The sequence below is a fragment of the Lonchura striata genome, chromosome 9 (assembly GCF_050655825.1).
Source record: "Lonchura striata isolate lonStrDom1 chromosome 9, ASM5065582v1, whole genome shotgun sequence".
In the NCBI taxonomy this organism is placed as follows: Eukaryota; Metazoa; Chordata; class Aves; order Passeriformes; family Estrildidae; genus Lonchura; species Lonchura striata.
In genome coordinates, this window is record NC_140711.1 from 18,494,952 (window position 1) to 18,515,807 (window position 20,856).

The window sequence follows — 20,856 nt, forward strand, 5'->3', positions numbered from 1 at the left end:
GGTTTTTCAGATCCAAGTGAGACCAATAAAAAACCCAACAGCTTCTAAGGAAAATATACTACTGCTGGTGTAACTCACAATCCAAATATGAGCACAGTTCTTAAAAATTCTACTGCAGAATATTTTCAGGGGAGTGGTTGCACCTCATGACATTCTTACAAAAATATGAAGAATATTAATTTTTTCCAATGGAAATAAATCCTTTCTTTTCTCCTCTGTGAAACAAGACACTCCCTATGTTTCTATTGCTCCTGTGCTGTACATCCACTGAGAACGGCCCGTCATTCTGCAAACTCTCATGCATTTTACAGAATCAACATTGCTATTCATCTCATGCAACTGCAGCCAATCTTGGCGGCCAGGTGAAACATGGTGTCGAAACAGTGAAACCGTCCCAAAGAAATACAAGCTCTCAAAGTGTGAATGGCTGCGTGGATGAAAGAAGGCATTTTGAATTACACCTGGAAATGAAGCAGAGTGGCCAAGGATGGGAGGAGGAGCGGTGGCGGGGCCGGCGGTCCCACCCTCACCTGCTGAGGCTCTCGCAGGTCGGCTCTGAGCACATCAGATATGATTGGGAGCAGCTGCAAGCTGAGCCCAGTGCAGCGCTCCCAATACATTCCAGATGATGAATATGATGCAGGCTTACTGGAAGAAAAATATATTTCTGAAGAGAAAAACAATTACTTCTCAAAGCAAGACAATGAAGCTGAACCGACTCTACATGGGCATAAAATAGAACTTTTGGGCAATGGCTTTAGCTTCTAATAAATCACCCACCTGGAGATACTTTGCAGAGTAAGCTTGGATGTACCAGACCCCCAAATATTTTCAGAGGTATATAAAGTTGAAAAATTAGGCATTTAAACCTTTATTTCTACCCAAAGGGACAGATACTCTGTCGTGTCATAGTCTCCGATTTTCATGTTAGCAGAAAGGTGCCCTTGCCTGTCCTAACAACACGTGGGCTGTCTCATGGAAGTTATGTAAAAAAGGCTTGGAAACACCACTTGATACAGTGGGTTTCACTTGCTGAATCTTCAGAGGGGAACTTGAACAAAATTTGCAAAAACATGTCAAAAGTTAAGTGGCGAAAATCAGCTTAAATGCCTAATTTTAATTTTGTTTGTGCTCTTTGTTGTTTCATTGTGGAGGGAGGGAAGAAGCTGTCTTTTTTCTCCCTGTCCTTTCATTTTGTTTGGGAGAAAATGGATGTTGGTGAAAAGAAGAGAGCTCTGGCAGGGACTGGAAAGAGGTTGTTTATTCTGTTTTGTTTCCTTTAGAAAGGGGCAACTCTTCTAAAACTGGTGATGATCCAGTTAAAGGGGGACTCCGGGTGGGGAAGAGAAAAGAAAACTAATAATCAGCCTCTAAATGACAACTTTTCTCTTGAACAAAAGAGCAACAGGAGGCGGTGCAGGCAGGGGGTCAGTGCCCAGGGGTAACGTGACCAAAACAATGGCTGGAGAATGTGTGTAGCTTTTGCCACTCCAGAAGCTGCTGCCCCAGTGTCTTCACTGAGGGACTGCAAGGATCAAACCTGATCTGATGCTGGGCAAGAGTGGTGCCACTTCTGGAGTCTTCTAAAGTGGAGGCAATGGCTGACTGTGGGTAATGCAAGCAGGAATTGAAGAATTGCAAGGGAATCCCCCCATTTCTGAATGACAGGTGTGATTGAACAGCCCCAGCCAATAAGGCAGAGTCCCTACCAGCCATGGGGCTAAAGGTGGGGTTTAAAAAAGATGGAGACTGCCTGGCAGTGTCTGTGCTTCCTTGCTCTTGGTTAATTGCCTGCTGGGGAAAGCCAGCGGTGTTGGATAAACTGATGCAAGAAGATTTTAAACTGTTATGAGTATTCATGCAGAAGTTCATTCTGGTTTAGACTAAATTGGTTTTAATTTCAATTCATGTAGCTTCTGTGTAGATGAGGCCTATGGCTTGCCATTTTGCAGCAATGGTGAATTTATAGCATATGTGCTGCAAATGGACTATCATGCAAATTCTCCTGATATTTGCTCCAAGTCCAGTTCCAGCTGTCGGTGGAGATGGAGGAGCAGAATAGACCACTCACATGGCCTCCCATGTAATGCAGATTGGATCTATTGTCAGTCAGATGGACTGGTGGTGTGGGAGCAGTGTGAAGCCAGTTCTTTCACTACATGGTGTGTAAAGCAATGAGGCAGACAAAAGCTGGATTTAAATTAGGGAATATTTCTGCCAAATTTCGTTCTCTGAAGCAGAAAAATAAAACACTTAATGTGTCTGGCAATGTTTATTCTGTGCACAGGGTTTTAGTTGATCATAAAAGAAAAGCTATGTGTGAACATTATCTGGTAACTTCATATTCTGAGGAGATGAGAGAGTATGATTCCACCATGGTCTGAAAAAGTATTAGACTGAGAAAGCAGAAACAATTTGGCAAGAAAACAAGGTGGCAACAGAAAATGAAAAAAAAAGGTTATTTTTGATTAGGTAGGAATTACCAGTTATAATCACAGCAAAATTGTATCTGCCACAAAGGCTCCATTTTGAACGTCCTTGATGTCCTCAGTGTCCTGCTCAATGGCCAGAGGCTTCCTACTTTGCCTTCTTGCTGCTTATTCAAAGAAAGGCAAGCTCTGAATGGTTGGAAAATATATGTGCTTCTCATGTGGTAAGAGCATGTGCATGAAAATTAAAGAATTCCTTGCCTGTGCACCATGGGTATCGGTGCTGATAAGGAGGCAGTAACTCTCATTACATGCATATTGGCCCTTTGAAGATTTGGCCCTGAATTCTACTGGTGAAGTATTTTCCATGACTTTTCCACTGTATCTTCATAGAGGTTGGTGCTCCAATCATCCAATACCTTGACAGAAATAGAAGACAGTGTTAAAAATAACCCAAAGAAGTAATACTAGACCATTTTTAATTCTAAATGATTGAAAGAGCAACTATCAGCTAATGTGAATGAAAACATAGTTGAGTAATCAAAGTAAGAAGAATGTCAAGAATAACAACTTTGTAACTGGATTTGGAAAAATAAACAATTCTTTCCTTTTTTTTGCATAATAAATATGGTGCGGGTAGCAAAAAATAGCATTTCATGAATGCTGTAATGTGTTTTTATTTCTTCTGGTTCTAAACAACATTTGCTTCTTGAAATTAAATGGAATCTGATTGAGGTTTGTCCTTTCAGAGCCTTGTCTGGTACAAGGTAATGAATTGACTACCCTATTGATATTGTAATTTTTCTATTATACATAGAAATTCTCATATTGAAAGTTGCTGGGGCCCTTGGTATTTTACAAATTTGGGATTATTAAGGATGTTTTCCATGTTAGAGCTATACTAACTGTGACTGTGTTGATGACATCCACCATTCTACTTAAATTGAAAATTGCTGCTTACTAAAGAAGTTGGACCCTGAGCTTAAGTCCTTGGTGACTGATTTGATTAGTCCATTTGAGTGAGAATAGGGCAACACAGGGGCTATGTTAATGGAACTTAAACAATAGGCCATCACTAATCAGAGACCTCAAGGTTGAAGTGAGGTTAATTGTTATGCGGGTGGTATTTGAAAAGAAGTGTTGACTGGTGTAATGCACTATGGGACTGTAGCATTTGAACATGCAGCCCTAAGGCCAGAGGTTTTGTTTAGTTTCCCAATGAAATTTAAAGCTACATTATGTACATCTCTAAACAACAGCCTATATGCTACTGCCTTTTGATACATCACAAGAACAACAGCTAATTGATAACAGAAATGAACCCCCAGGCTCAAAATTCAGATCCAAATCTGGTACTATATTTTAATCCCTTTCTAAACTTGGTGAGGTGGGAATTGATTGAGTTTTGATTAAGCTCTTCATGAAATACACGTACAAGATTCAAATGGCTGTCCCGCCCCCAAAAGTTTAGAATATTCTAAATTCAGTTTCAGTTTAGTCCTAGAGTGCACATTTGGTGGAAACATATGAGCTGACAACTACAATGTCAATGAAAAAACATTTTGGCATAATTGGGAAGAACTGTTATTGGTATTGCTGTGCAGACAGGGATTTTATATCTCAACATGAGTAGCACGAGTTCTAGCTAGATTTCTGAAGAAATGCAGCTTGTATGAAAATATTGGTATTTCATCCTTCCAGAAACTGTGAACCTGTACAGATGAAGTCTCAATCTTTGTGAAAACAACCTTAAAGGGTACAGAGATTCATAGTGATCCCACTGAAAGGGAGGCTGCAGACTTGGCAGGCATCACATGTACTGTAGACATTAAATTAGCCTGCAATTTACTGCAATAGAAACAGATCTTGTAAACTGGATTGATACGTGCTTAGGCTCCTTACAACTCCATTTCATGTGGTTCACAGGACTTATTTTTAATTAAATAGAGTTTGGACCTCTGGCTTGAATGCCTCCACTGCACATGTGATGTAAAATTTTCTGTAAGGAATGTGTTTGCTGTGCACTGGAAGACTGGCTGGTGGTGCAGCCCTCCTTGTGACTCCAGTACCACTTTGGTGCTGGCATGTGGCTTTAGGCTTAATTTCCTCCAAAGGAATCTGGTTTGCAACCACAGACTAGTGGATGAAGCTGCACTGGTGTGAGTGCTTTCAAGGAAATTAATGAGATGAAAAAGAAATTCAACCAAACTGGGACAGGGTGCAGTGAGGGAAGGGGAACAGCTCCAAAATAATTCAGCAATAAATACAACTATAGTTTCTTACAAAATGTGAAAAATAATGACAAAGACAAGGGGACAAGAGGTGGTATAAGTGAGAACAAAAGACTTCTTCCTTATTTTGCTGTAAATCAACATTTTTTTTTTCAGAATGCAATGTTTTTAGGAAAACAAATTTTCCATTTTTGTGCATGTAAAGTGGCACTGGAGGAGGGGCAGGGAGAATGTGCCAGCACACATAAAACTCTAGTATGAGCATGGGAAATTAAGGACATTTTACACAATCACATAAGGAATTTACAAGGTCCTAAGTCATGAATAAGTGCCTTATTCACAGGAAGCCAATATTTTGATGTATTCCCATGGCAGAAACAAAATGATGGGCAAGAAATGGACAGACACATAATACACACTCCAGTTGTCCTTTGCAGTCAGTGCCTTTCCCTAAAAAGAATCCTTTCTCTATTTTCATTTCTTGTATCTAAATAATCACTCCTCCCAAGCATACCCAACATTAGCAAAGTCTTTCCAATGTGATCAGAAGAGTTACTGGGTGCTGTAGACAGAGCAGCTGGGGGCCTTACAAAAACCACTGATTCAAAGTATTTTAGCATAGTATCCCACACACCAAATAACTACTTAAATGAAAGTTTAATTGCAGCCCCTAGGGAAGGATGGAGGAAGGGTCAAACTGTTAGACACATGTGCTTTGTTCTTTGTAACAAAAGCCTTTGAGCATAAGTAAATGAACTCTGAAAAATAAAACAAAATTGTGTTTTGATGTTTTGGATATTGACTATATGGGAGGAGAGCACACAAAAGGAAATAAGAAGCAAGTTAAAAAAAGCAGTTTGTTATCTACTTTGTTATCTACATTTACAATTACTTTAAAAACCCTGGTAGTGTTCAAACTACCTGCTTATATTGTACTCGGGGCAAATTCGGGGCTCAGGGTTAATCTGGCAGGGATTTGTCCACTTTCCTGTGTATTACTGCATCTATTGCAATGTTTAAAAAAAAATCATCTGTTTTGGGTAGTGTCTGAAGCTCCACTCTTCTACAAGGACAGAATGTGCTTGGAGCTGTACAGATGCAGAATTAGGGTCCTATTCTCAAAGAGCTGAATGTTCACAAAAGGACCCAGCAGCCGACAGGTGGTTGCAGACTGGTTTTCTCAACAAGCATCCAGCCCAGCCAAGCGTGCCCTACTGAAGATTTGTCCCATTGAAGTCAGATGAGAGTATTTTCAAGTTCAAATGAGCTTGAAAATTGCAAGGGACATTTCTCAGTGTGTGGAGGCACTTTTTTTTTGCTGAAAAAAAAAGAGAGCAGAGCTGTGCCTCCTGAAGACATGAAATCCTTCTCCGCTGCATAAGGCAGGTGGTATGAAGAATGGGGAGGAAATGCATTTAGCAGAACAGGTGGCTTGCTCTCATTGGGATTAAATCTTTCAGGTCTGCCTTTTGCTTTGGAAACTACCCTTGCTTTCCATTCACATGGCCTCAGGGTGAGTCTGTCTTCTGTTTCTCTGTGATGCTGTGAATTATCATTCTAAATATCATTAGTGTTCGAGTTTCTTCCACACCTTTTCGCTGTGCCCACAAGTCACAGAGCTGACTTTCACACGGACATTCAGGAGAACTTAGACTACTTTGGTTATCTGATCAAGTGCCACTAATTCAACATCTATGGGGATGCCAATTATATATCTTTGGAATGTATTCTGAATTCTGTTCCCTCTATTTATGCAATTCCACTCCTTTGGCTTTAAAGATGTATACAAACAAGTGTTATCCATGGCAACTGATGGAATAAATAGACTTTCTTTAGAACTTGGAGCTTTCTCAACTTTATAACATACAACAGCCCCGATGCCAGAACCTGAATTCAGAAAGTTCCCCGTACATAATATATTTTTATGGCTGGCCTCTGCTCTCTTATTTTAAGTGCAAAACTTGGGTTCTAAGTTTTTTTCCAGCAGTTTTACCACTCTTCCCCTGGCAATGAGTGAGGTACAAACCATCTGCCATTGTTATGCACTGTGGGTGTTCTCACTCCAGCCTTTAACCTCACTCAGCTTTCAGATGTGGGGATACCACAGGAAAGGTTCTTGCCAGGAAAGGTTCTTGGAGCTGTCATTCACTATCTAGATCCATCTCATTCCACTGGGAACTCCAGCCTCAGCCAGAACTCCCACAGGATTCAGGGGGAGATCTGATAGTGCTGAATAACTGTGTGGCTTGGCCCATATGTTCATGGTGAAGGGTGACAAGAGAGGCATTACATTTAACATCCTCACATGAAAGAAGAATTCTATAGTGTATATGAGCCATGCTGAAAGTTGTGGTCCCCTTTCTACCTTACTTTATTTTGCAAAGAAGCTTCAAACTAGAATAATTTAAATGTAACAGACATTAGAAGTTTATTTAAAGATTTATTTTAATTTGGGGATTGTAAAAATTTTAAGTAGTGATACATCTTTTAAAAAAACAACAATAACTTAAGAGAGATCCTTCTGATTCACAGCTGAACTCTCAGTTTCCTCAGTGCACACTCACCAGAGCTTTGATTCATTGTCCAATGTCAGTAAAAGCTTTCAGATGTTTTAACTAACTAAATATAAAAATTCTTCTTTCAGATCTAGATACCTTTTTTGAGGCTGGTTCTGGCTGAATCATCTTATTTTTATATCACAATCAACACAAGCCCAGTAATGAAATAATTTTTAGCTGCTGAACTGTACTTGTTACTTTCTTCTCTCTCATATGTCTGTGCTTCTAGGTAGTACAAAACCCCTCACTAAGCAAGCCAAGTTTAAAAATCCCCCAAGGTTTTCGAATCAGCCTTCAAAGATACCATTTTTATCCCCAAATTGCAATCTAAAAAATTAAACAAACTTTTCCCTGAGGTGAAGTAAGCTCATACTGGACAGCAGACATTGCTAAACACGCCAGTGTGCCTGCTATATGGCCAAAGTGTTTATTCAACAGAAGCTTGGACGACAGCCACCACATCAATGTCACAGCCTCTCAGCACATGCGAAGAAAATACATGTGATACATAGCAAATTAGGTGTCCTGCTCTAGAAGGAGTGGAATGGGATTGATTTGCCACTTTTAGCAATGCTCTTTTACTGTCAGCTTGGCTTTGAGAAAAGCATTAAAGATTCTTGTCACAGATGTTTCTTTCATAAACTGTTGTGGGAGAATGACATTCTGCAAAAATGGTTTACTACTCTGCTTTCTTCTCCTGGGAAAACAAAGTGCGCTAGTCAGCCCAGCCAAATGGGCTCAAGGAACGCTCTTCAGTTATACCACAATAGCATTAAGGATCATGACATTTACAGAGCTGATCTTAGAAGCTCTCTTGGCAAATGTACAGTGTAGAGGTATTTATCCAAAGTGTGTGCCATTGAGGTTTTTTTTTTTTTCGTCTTGCATTAGTTCAGTGGGGTAAAACTGGCCGGTTGGGTGTTCAAAACAGGGAAGATAAAAAGGACTGAGCTTACACACTGTGTATTAAGTGAATGGTTCACACCACATTTGAGTAATTAATCACCTTTAAACAAAGCAAAAAAAGGAAAAAAAAAAAAGGAAAGGGAAAAAAGAGTCAAATCTACTACAGTGGTTAACATATGAAGCCTCACTAGAATTTACTCAGTTACTGGATTGCATAAAATATAGCTGTGAGATGAAATCACTTTTTTAGATCACAGAATAAGTCTTTGACCAAAGAAGCATAATTTTAATTGCTTATATCTAGCTGAGAGAGATGGGAAAAGAGAAAGACAATGAATCTATTATTTTTAGGTAATAAAGTTTACTTGAAAACATTTTGAGAATGCAAATTTTCTTACTAAAAGTCAAAAGGTTTTGTAGGAGTGTTTGCTATGCCGTAAAAGAGAGTTACTATAGCAACAGCAACATCATATAGAATCTATGACTTGTAAAGCACCTTCTGGAGGGAACAAGTTATCCACATGTCACATTAATTTTCATACTTTATATAAAGTTAAATAAGTAAAAAAATCCTATAATGTCCAGGTTTGTCTCCTTTTGTAATGTTTACTTAAAGCAGTATTTTTTCCCTATACAGACCTAGATCTGTACAAGAATTTAAATTCTAAGGTTTTGGTATCTCAAATGCACCCCTTGTTTTTCTCTGTACAGCTCCCTGACTTACTGAACTAATTCCTGTTAGAATAAAACACCACTAGGGGAACATGAAAGAAATTCCAAGTTTGCTGTGATTATAAGCAGGATGACTGCTTTGCAGAAAGGAGCATCCCTTTGTGTTTGAACAGCCTCAGCACAAACCTCAACATGTGATCCTGGGCTGCCCAGAATTGCTGCTGCTGAGAAGGGGCTGTTGCTGGAGAGTGCAGAGGGAGAGGGGGCAGAGGTTTGCAGCTTCTCTCTTTCTTTTCTTTCCTGGGGCAGTGCTTAAATATCATCATTAATAGTACCAAACTGCATGAGGCCTGATATATAAAGAAATGTTTACTAAAATAGGATTGCTTTGGGCAACAGCAAAAGAAGGCTGTAGTAACTGCAGGCCTAGCAGCAAGGTGAATGCTTAGAGGTGTGGTGTTAATTAGGAAGGTGTTGTATGGGTTTAGTGCAGTGTTGCACAGTTATGTGATAAGTTGATGAGACTTTGCTTTGCCAATAATTCAGTCTAGCACACATCCATTAGAAAAAACTGGTTAAGAAAAGGTGATTCGAAGTTTCCAGAAGAGAAAAATTATTGGGAGTAATTCTTTCCCTGTCCAACCAAGTGGAAATCCCAAGGGGACCTTGCTGTACTCCAACTTCCAGCACTGTACAGGTCTCTATCCCCAGCTCTCTGAAAGAGTATCTTTCTTTCTACAAGCAGATGTGGTTTGCCTTGTTTTTAAATGTACTGCCTGGTGTCCTAGAAAAAGGACAGTAATAGACAGATTTTATTTAATTTGAAGCTGTGACCATGTGGTCCTGTCATTATGAACACAGTTATACTGAAAATATATGTTTTAGTTTCTTAGCTGGCTTGATTCCCAGATTGAAATGTGGTAAGACTTTTGATTTGAGATATTAATCAAATGACAAGAATTTCATGCAAGATTTGCTTCTATAGAGGGCCCGTGTAATCTATATCTTTCTTTTCTACACCATTAATGTATTCAGGGGAGCCACTTTTTTTCTCCATCTAAATGTCAACAAGTCTGATTAAGTGTAAGCAAGAAATCAGTGTTCCTTCTTCAGTAGTATCTCAGCGCAAAGAGGACTTTCCAGAGGAGACAGTGTCATCACTTTTAGACAGACTCTTCCCCAAAACCAGCACTTCTGGAATTCTGTGACAGCTCAAGACTGACTTTCAGACTGGGGTGACGATAATTCCCTGGCTGCAGCCCACAAAACCCAGCCTTGGTGAAAAATCCCCCAGCCTGAAAATCAGTCTATAAACGCCTATGGAATAGTTTCAGTGCACGTTGCCCCAGCTCCTGGGGAACAGCAGCAAACAATAGCCCACGTCCTGGCCGTGCTGCGCCGGGGGCAGACAGAGCAGAGAGCGTGTGCGCTCCTGCTCCACACGCACACATGAGATAGCAGCTGACAGTATCTGACAAGCTGCAACCACAGGTACCCCCCAGCACATCGACTGGGTCCTGGGTGACTTTGCCACGGGAGGATGGGCACCACGGCTCCCGTGGCTGAGCTGGGTGCACCTGGAGTCACACATGGCGGTGAGCTGCCCCAGGATGGGGCACAGGGCCTTTCAGGAAAAAACCGCCAAGGAAATGCTGAATGCCTAAAATATGTTTTATGTGTTTGTGTGGAGAAAAAAAAAAAAATCGAGAGAGAAAAGGATAAGAGTAGAGGCTTGGTTACTGAGCAGACCTATCTGGTGCCATCAAAGCTGTTAAAGCTGGATTTCTCCATGAACGTCAGTGATAACGCCAGGCTCTAAAAACCAAGGAAACAAAATGCTAGCATACTGTTGTTGACAAACCTGGAAGGAACTGGGTCACTATTCAGAAGTTCCTTTTTCTGCTCCGTATTTTGATTTTTCTCTTAGTCTTCCCTTATCTATGTAGTGACATTTACTCAAAATTTTTTTTTTGAGTGAGACTGTCTATCTTAAAAAGTGCTTGAATGGTTTTTAGTGATACAAATTAGTGATACAAAGCAGACACTGCTTGTCTGAACTTTCTTTCCTGGTGTGGCTATTTTTTTGGGTAACAGAAAGGGGAAAAAATAGCTATTTGAAGGGTCTTGAATGATGTCACCACTGAAAATAGTGCAGGAGCATCTAAAATAATCTCAGTAATAACATCTGTCTGGTTGCTTTTCTTTTATTAGTTTATTCCATATCACCATTTTGTCTTCAGATTTATATTTGGTTAGCACTTAACATAACATATGATGTTGATAGAAAATTTTGATCCTTCATTTAGAAGAATGGTGTCTATTTTTAAAAAAAGTAAAATGAATTCTGCAAAAACAATGAAAATATCCACAGATGTTGTAAATTGTATTTAATGAAGTTCATAAACTTGAATTAAAGTCCCAAGTGTCTGTGTAGTTTGTCTACAGTCATCTCTCTTTTTGCCTGTGAATGCTTATTCAGGAGGGATTTTCCTGAAGGTAATATTCAGGAACAAATATTCTTTAGCTGAAGGCCCAAATTCTCACACAGTGGCCTGAAGATCATTCCTTGTAACAAATTACTCATTATTAGACATTAATTATTTATTCATTTTTGCAAGTTCCCCTCTTGCAGTCTGTCTGTGCAAACAGCTGAATGTGAATTAAAAAAACCCATGATGAAACAGATACAAATACCCAGCGGTTGAACTTTGAAAGGTCTGCACTTGTTTACAAATTTACTGCTGACTCAGAGAAGAATAGACTGGGGGAAAAAATGCCTGTGCATAAATTTTCTTTCAAAACAGAAAGAATAAGGGATAAATGCAGCTGATAAATTGTTCCCAATGAATGATTTAAATATACATCTACCTCAACTGTATCATCTTCATTTTTAATGAAACAAGATTTCAGGGTTTTGTGTCACTATGTGTGCTTTTTTCTTTCCATGAAGCACTCACTACATGGCTGTTGAGTCTAATACTAGCTGGAAAACCAGCATAAATTCATAAGTGATAGACATCCATATAGTAATGAAAAGGTCCAACCAATTGATGAGTGGGCAAGATGCCATTCAAGCAGATGGGTCTGAACAGCAGCAGCCAAAACATCAAGTAAGTCCATCAAATGGAGATGCTGAGGCTGGGTACATTTCACAGCCAGCAACATTGAATGTTAAGACTTTGTAATTAGCAGAATATGACACTATTAAACCAGCTCTGGGCTGGATTAATTTGGAAAAATCTAATAAATATCTTCCACATTATAGGAGGGAGGGCCTGAAAAGATGCTCGCCTTTACTAGGATATGACAGATGGAAGTCAGGATTTCCAAGTTGGGAGTTTGAGGTTTCCCTTTCAAGATTCATAGCACAACATGTGTGCTATGTGTTCTGTATTTAGGTATTTTCAAGACTATATAAGGGCAAACCCTTTCTTGCCTAATATGCATGGCATGCTACTGTTATGGAAGAGGCTTCTTCCTACAGGAAGGTCACAACTAACAAAAACACAGCTCTTGCTCCTGGGTAACATCTGCAGAGTAGCAAAGTGTCCAAACACAGCTTTTAGTGATTAAAGGTTAACTTAATATACATCTTAATTTAGTCATCCAATAAGAGAGTTAAAATAAGAAAATGTGACTTTAGCTAAATGAATTGTGAAAATTATAACTGTTAACCCTACAGGAATTCAAATTATATTTCAATTTCATAAATTTGCTGCCCCGGAAACTGTGAATTACTCTGCTTTTTTAACACAAAACATATTTTCAATGAGATTAATGGGATATGTGCATTGTTTATAATAACTCAGATTTCATAAATTAGCGGTGATCATATTCTGGTTTCCATTTGCACGCTTAGTTTTTTATGCCTCTCAGGGACACAGAGAAAACTGCTGCTCAGATACCAGCCAAAATGGCAAAGAGATGCACAGTTACTTTGAAATTGCTACCCTGCCAGGGTTCTTTCTTGGAATGGGAGCTTTGGACTTTGCTTGTGGCTTTCCTGGAGCGACACTTGGAAGAACAGACTCAGTGATATCAGTCACTGCTGACAGTCCCTGCTACACTGTCCAGCAAAAAATCCCAAGGCCTTAATGAGTGAGTTACAGAGAAACCCTGTGGGAAAATCATGAGTGGTCCACTGAAGAGTGCTTTTAGGAAGAAATTGAGTGCCCAAAGCGTATTGGTCAGACGGGAGGAACCAGAGCCTTGCGTGCAGTCACAGAGCGTCGCTGTTGCTGGAATAGCTGTGGCATGAGGGGAGGTTTTGCAGGTGGAGCGATGTGATGGATGCATACAAACTGTCCAGGAGGAGCAGCAGGCCAGGGGTTGCTTTGATGAGAAGCAATGTGCCAGATGAGGGGATATCCTCTATGGGATGGGCAACACACTGGGTGGTAGTTGGAGGGGCAGGGCGAGAAGGGAGGTTGGTGGCGGTGTCATCATGGTGGTAGCGCACTGCAGACCGACCAGGCCTGGTAAAGGGCTGAAGTGCACATCAGAATCCAACGTTTTCCACTAACCCAGGAGATTGGTGTGGTGCTACATGGACATGAAAGAGGTCTTGGGCACTCTGAGGCATAGAGCAGGCCTCTGTTTCCCTTATGACCAGCTCCTGACTGGTCCTCTGGCCAAAGAGTGTAGTCAGACCAGCAGACAAGGTCTGCTGCCATGGATGCTTGTTCCTGCTGCCCTGAGATGTTGCTGAAGAGTGAGGGACATGAGCTACACTGAGAACTAAAAAGGCATCGTTACTAAGAACAGCAGCAAAAACCAAAAAACAAAAGTTTATTCCTCTATGTTTTAATGCCTTTCTCCTCCACCCCCAACATTTATGTATATCCTTAGTCATTTAATAGGCTTATAATGTCACCATGGGAAAGTAAGATGATAAAGCCACAGTGCACATTAATAGACCACTAATCACAAAGCAGCAAGACTTTGGTTGACCTGAGGATATTCCAGCAAATGGTGAATATTTACATTTTTCATTATTTGTATGGCATTATGTTCACATGTAATTTTCAAAAGCAAAAGCCAAATCCTGGTTTGGCTCTAAAATGACCTGTTGAAAATGAATTAGTAAGGCTGCTCTCAAAGGTGGTTTTACAATTTAAGGTGGGATGTGACAAAAACAAACCTAGCACAGCATGGTGCAGTCTTTATGGATGATCATATGTTAATATTAGTTTTTCCTAGAAACTGGAAGCTTGGGAAACCAAAGAAAAAATTGTATTTTTGAAAATTTATACTACATTGTTTAATTTGCACTAGGTGGAACTGAGGTGGGGAGGGTAAATCTCTTAATTTTGTCATCCATTAAACCAACCTAAAAATTCCTGAAAAAAACATAATATCATTACTGTAACCACACAAAAGGACATTTAACCTTTGGCTTTCTCAGTCTACCCTAAGTGTAGTGATATTTATCTTCTTAATAGCTGTAAAGTTTCATCCCATCCACTGTAGGTTATGCTAATCATGTGGTTTCACCTGAGTTGTGGTCAGGAGACAGAATAATGCAGAAGGCTAATTTAGAGAAATTTGAAGAAAAGGAAAAACTAATACTCAAAGTAACAATTATATAACATATTCAAGATTGCTTTAACAATATATTTGGAACGACTTTGGGTTTTGGCAGGATGATACATGTTTTAAACTTAAATGTTGATAAAGTCTGCTTTTATTTTGAATAATCAAGATGCAAGAGTAAAACCCATACTTTCTATCTTCTCAACACCCAAAATACACCCTTTGCCAAAGGTGGCCTAAGGTCTTCTCTGATTTACTGCCACGTTTTTCTTTAAATCATTAGTGGAGCTTCTATAAAATATCTGGCTTGTGAAAAAGCAGAACTGCCCTTCATTTTTTCATTAAGAAAATACCCAGCTGCAGTGTGTGAGCTGTGTTGTTTGTTAATCTTTGTGGGTTGGGAAGAATTACCTTGCCAGCTGTAGTCCTGGCACCTGGCTGCATTCCTGGGAGCCATCCCAGGGTCAAAGCCTCTGTCCTGCTCTGGTTTGCTCAGCCCTGTCTTTGCCTCCCTAAGGCTCACCTGCCTTGCCCAAACCCACTCTTCAGGATGCAGCTCCTTCTAATGGCACAGTAAAAGCTCATCAGAGGCTGTCTTTTGAAAATGTTTAGCCACAAGCACACATAGCTGCTCCATCAGTTCAATCTTTAACACAAAAAGTGCCTGGTTTGTATGAATGGACCCATAACAAGTGAGAAATATTGTGTGAGCAGAGACACATTTTTCTGTGTCTTTGCCTTATTATTTCATTTGTGATAAATAAAATGGGGCTAGCAGATGAGTTATTCATATGAAGGTTGGAAGAAATATAACTTTTAGTTCCAGAACCCCTGCAGATATTCACAAATTTTACCAAAATATTTTTGTAGATTCTTATTGTTTTTTTACTTAAAAATATGGCAGAACTGAACGAAATGGATAGGTCTCTTTCAAGAATAAAAAATTTTCAATTTCACTGCCCAGCATGTAACATTTTTCTCTGTGTTTCAAATATGCTGTAAAACTAGATCTCCATGTCTTTCTAATAGAGAAACTTAGCACTTTGAAAAATCACAATAAAATATGAGAACACTGTTGATGATTCAGCTCTCCATAGCTATACTATTATGATATTTTTCTACTTTGTTTGCATTATTTTGTTTTCAGCAAGTTTTGCTTTAACTGCAGAGAAGATACAGGATCTCCAGAATTAACTTGTGCTTTAAATCAAGTATGGAATAAAAGCCACATATACAAGGATGTAGGTATATATGGCTGTTAGGCAGATAAATCCCTTCTGCCTTATGTGGTCCAGAGCTGGAGGACCAGATGACTTTACATTTCCTGTAAAGGTTATTTAGGCTTACTAACACTTTAATCTAAGATCTGATATATCTCCTAACAGGAAACAGCAACAAGCGAGGAGAAAAAGTCCTGAAATTACTGATTTCCTTTGTTGGATACTCCACTATAGGAACACCCTGATAAAACCTTGTCTATCAGAATCTGCTGAGAATTCTCCAGTGATCCATGTTAGGAGTTGCATTTGGACTTTATCCTAGGTCAGCTTGTTATAGGTTTTCTGTCTAAAGCATAAACTTTGTATAGTACAGTAGTCTGAGGAGTGGGAAGACATGCTGCTCATACCAAGAAGAAGCAGCTGTTAAATTTGAATTACCTAGAATTAGCAATGCTTTCAGGTCCATAATCTAGTATCTATAGAAAATTGTGAGTGATCACATTTCTTTTAAATCTTTAAGCATTTTAGAAAGTAAAACCAGTTTCTCTATAAACACTATGTTTTTACAACCACACTCAAACTTGTTTTCCAGAATCCATAGCCTGTTTTATTTGGTGAGAGACACTTATTATCTGCTGCATTTTTATCTAAAATTTAGTAAGTGACCTGAAAAAAAAGTGTCTGCCTTCACACTTGTCATAAAGTTTCTTTGAATATGAACTCTGCTTGCAAGGGGTAAAGATGACATTCACTGAATTTTTATGCAAAGCATAAAAATTCCCTTCAAAACATATTTAGTGCTTCAAGAAGCCATGTCCTATTTAAAAATAAAATAAAATGCAAAATCTGGTTTGGGTTTATGCTTTTAAAAGGGATAGCTAAAGCAATTGCCTGCATGTTGGAATCCTGCCTTAATTGAGGCTGGGCAACAGTAAGTACAAATCCCACTTCATTATCCCTGCAGTGTCCTCTGAGCTAACAAAATATTATCCAGCAAAATGTGGGCAACCTCCAGACCCACTCTGTCCTTGTCTTGGCTGTGGCTGCCAAGGAGAAAGGCAGCTCTTGCCAGCAGTGGCATGAGAGGCCCTTTGGGAAATGATCTGAGACCGCTGAACTTGTTTTCTTTTGGCTGTTCCAACCTGTACAACCCTACCAAAGCACACATTCTTAACTTGTCTGGCCTCTCAGTCCAACAGGGATTAAAGGACAAATAAGATACTCTATTTCTTGTTTTTTTGAGGTGAATCTTGTGGTGGGTGCTTAGTTAAGAGTTTGTTTTGCCTGAACAGCTGTGGATACTTAGCTGACTTTCTAGTTTTTTTTTTAGCAGTCTGCCTGAGGGTTTACTGTAGGCTGTGTGTTTTCTTTTTGGTGGGCTTTGGGATACCTGCCGCTCCCGGCACTGGATGATGCCAATCTCTCCAGCCCTGGATGCCTGAGCTGGCCCTCTGTGAGCTGCCTGCTTGGCTTTGTGCTGCTTTTCATAGGACTCCCTGGGCTTAGGTTGTTCTGACTGACCATCTGCTCCATCTCCCTCCATCAGCAGCTAATTTATTCAAATCTCAAGTAAGCCTTGTTTTGCTTGTATTTTCTCTTCCATTGTTTCCATCTTCTCTCATTCCTGCACTGATTATTACTAAGCACTGCACTAACAATTGAGAAAACAGGAAGATGCTGCTCTTTCAGTGCCCAGTGAGAAGCAGAGGTTGGGTCCCACTGCTTTAAAGAAGAAACACACAGGACATTTCCTAGAAAACATCAGACATTGTCTACTGCCCCAGCATCTCTTCTTGTTAGGGTGTAGTAGCTCCAAAAGGCATAGAGTTTGGATTAGATTCCTATACCAGAAGCCAACACCAACAGGAAAAGGACAATGGGACAAAAGAATAACAAAAGAGTCAAACTCCATGTGGTCTTTTTGTGGAGTTTAGAAATCACTGGTAGTTTTTCTAAGATATAAAACTCTGTGATGCATCTAACTTATTACCCTGCTGATTTACAGAGAAAACCACACTGCTATGTAAATCTGGGAAATGATGAACCTGTTCTGGATTCAAACCTCCAGTCTGAGCAGAGGCTGAGCAGAGGCAGAGCATGTACATATCAGTCCTTGATTTGTTCTGGAGAAAATGACAACTCAATGGCATGAATTTTAAACTGGATGCCAGTTTGCATAACTAGGACCAAAGATTTCCAGGATGGCAAAATGTGCCTTGGAAGGCAGTGACAGTGAGAGACCTGAGCCCCAGATAACCATGTCCCCATGACATTCAGTGCCATGTACCTCAGCCATGGCCTGAGATATATAGGTCAAACTAAATGACTGCAAATCTCTTTGTCTCAGGTTCTATTAACCTGCTACTTAGAATGTGAATCTGCTATTGAAATCAGAGGACATTGCATGTTAGCAGCAATGAATAGAGAGAGGGGCCAGAACTGTGAAATTTTTGTGGGAACGGAAAAAAGAACATTTTCCAAATTTTAGTTGAGAGGTCTCTATAATGAAGGACTGTATATTTTTAAATGTACAGATCAGCTTCCTTCTCTTCTTCCAATAAATTTCCAGCATTTCACATATACAGAAAACTCTTACTGTATATGTGTAAGGACTGTCTCCCTGGCTACAGTTTTATTTTATCTACCATTGACCAGGTGGCTAAGATTACATGAAGCTCCACAATGGTAACATAGAGATATGAATGTTGCATCCTAGGCCTGAAATAGACTATAATAGTTTTTTCTTATTCCATGTTTTCCTGTATTTTTATTTCCCCACAGGAAGTGGTTTCACTTGAGGCAAAATCTTTTTTATATGACCTTATTTGAAAATTTGATGACAGTGATAAATCAGGACACAAAAGAAAGTTTAAAACAAAGGTGGTCAGCAATTTTGTTGATAGTTTGAACTAGTGCACAGACTGTACCCTAATTTTAAATCAGATAATCTTGTATGGTGTGCAGCAGCCACTTCCATTGCACAGCAAAACTGTATAGGGAAGGATCTGGATATATGTTTATTTCCAGCTCCTAAATGCCGTGCAACCTAAAGAAACAACCATGACAAGAAAGTCTTTTTGTGGACAGACGGTGGCCCCAGACTGCAAAGAGGGGAAGCTTTTACAGTATACATTTAGTTTTGTATGTAAACTTTTCAAGACCATTTCAGCCTAATAGTCTGAGTTGCATTACCTCGGAGGGTATTGTCATTAAGACTTAACGCGTTCAGCTAATAAATTACAGTGATGTAGCAGCTTTTTGTCAAAAGATCCTGAAGTGCTTTACAAACTTTACAGTCCATAGATGCATGAATCACTTCACCCACTATTGAAGTATGGCCAGGCTAAGGATGAATTGTGGCAGCTGTTTAACAGCACACAGCAGTTCAACACAATGGGTTTAGGGGAGCAAAGACAACATGCTCTCCCAGCGCCAGTCCAAATAATTCAGAGGGACAGTGGAGAACACCTTGGGAGAGAAAGGGAGAGATTTCTCCCTCGTGGACTAGTGCTAGGCATTGTTACTTGACTTTTCTGGGGTTGTGTCTCATCTTGTACCAAACCTGTTGTGAGAAAGTCCCCCATCAGAGCTATAAAGTCCGTAAACACACATGTGCCTACGTAGGGTCTTGAAACCATCAAGGAAATTTGTGTAGGTAGAGTTTTTCCAGCCAGACTGGAGCTATTCAGGATTTAGTGCTGCCTCAGTATGGAACATACTACAAATATGCAGTCTTGGTTTAGGCTGTTTAGGCTGGGAAACTGAAGGAAAAGCATCAGTTGCTCTCTGTACGTATCTGTACATCTACTTGAACAGAACCCAGATCTTTAAAGAGTTAGATAGGAAATTAATTTAATTCCCACTCCCTTTCTGGTTACCAGCTGTCTTCTAACATAAAGTGATGGTCCCCATAAAGGCCTTCTGAAGAAACAAGCAATTTCCTGAATAAATCAAGTTATCCTTTCCTCCTTCTCTTTTTTCTCCCTTTCAGTGAATAGTATCTTTAGTGGCGATCCTGAGCAGTCTTGTTACCAGCTGCTCTCATCTAGGGGGTTATGTCATTTCACCTTGATATTTCTTTCCCCATTGTTTTGCCTAAGTGCACAAAACAAAGCCTATGAGTGCTGCGTGCAGGGCTCAGAGCAGAGGGAGAATTGCTTGCAGTGACACACATCAAACTAAGGCTGGCTTCTTCCATAGGAATAGACTTGTTTTTCCCTTGGAAAAAATACCTTCAGTTTTCAACTTCTGCAAATAGTGTTATTTGAAGAATTTATTGTTTAATTTTCCCATTTCTATATGGATCCATGGACACCAGAGAAAGTCAATGTGAATGTGTGGGGTAAAAATAGTAGTGACTATTGACTTACACAGAATTGTTTGCATTGGGTACTTAAAAGGTTACTCATTCCTCCTGCTTAATAATGTACTATTTACATGATTTGAAACCCTAAAAGTATAGTGCTGTGAATTTCTATCCAACAAGTTCACTTCAGAAATAGTAATTAAGAGGCTTCTATCATCACTCTTAGTGCTTAATTGTAAACCTTCCTCTTCCCCCATGCAGGTTTCTAGTGGGACTGCTCAGATGAGTGTGTGCTACTCACAACCACAGAGCTGGACCCTTGCAGCCCTAAACACACTGTTATAAACAGGAGAAAAGACTTGAGAGAAGAAAGTCCACTCATTTCTTTAGGCTGTGGATTCCACCCACAAAGAGTTAAAAATAAATAATAATCATAGAGTTACTATTATTTTCTTATTATCCTACTTATTTTCTAAGCACTGCTAGCACTAATTCTAAAACTGAATATCTGACCACAATTTTACGTACAAAGTACTCTTGGTATTGAAACTAATTTTTGTGCTTCAGCTCAGGGCTGAATAGAATCTTTTGCTTGCAAACACACTGAGCCTTAAAGCAGTTTCTATCATATCACCCTTCATATTCCTATCTCCTTCATCACCATCCAAAAGGAAACACTTTAATTTCAGGCAATAAAAAGCTTTTAATTCAGACATAAGTTTGCATGAGCTATCTTCATTACAGTGTACAATGTAAAATATGAGAAAATTCTAAATCATATTTAAAAATTTAATTAGATAATTTCTGCTGTTTTGCCTATCTTAAAATATATAATAAAACTTCAATAAATTATATTCTGGGTCATATCAGCTTCTTCTCAAGAAAATGAAGTTAAATCTTTGTAGTAACCAGCAGCTTAATTTTCATTAGGCTAGCTATTTGATAATTAGTCATGCACCATAAATCAAGTCCCCAAGTCTTCTTCAGGTTTCTTAATTGAAA

The 20,856-nt window shown here is 39.4% G+C and overlaps 1 long non-coding RNA gene across 6 annotated transcripts in view; it reads left to right on the forward strand.

Moving 5' to 3' along the window:
- The window catches only part of LOC110473922 (uncharacterized), a 193,478-nt gene that overhangs the window by 63,424 nt on the left and 109,198 nt on the right, over positions 1 to 20,856 (forward strand). For all 6 annotated transcript variants that reach the window (XR_014957215.1, XR_014957218.1, XR_014957216.1 and 3 more), the window contains one exon: positions 1 to 20,856. This exon is cut by the window's right edge and continues 9,479 nt beyond it. This is a non-coding gene — a long non-coding RNA (uncharacterized LOC110473922).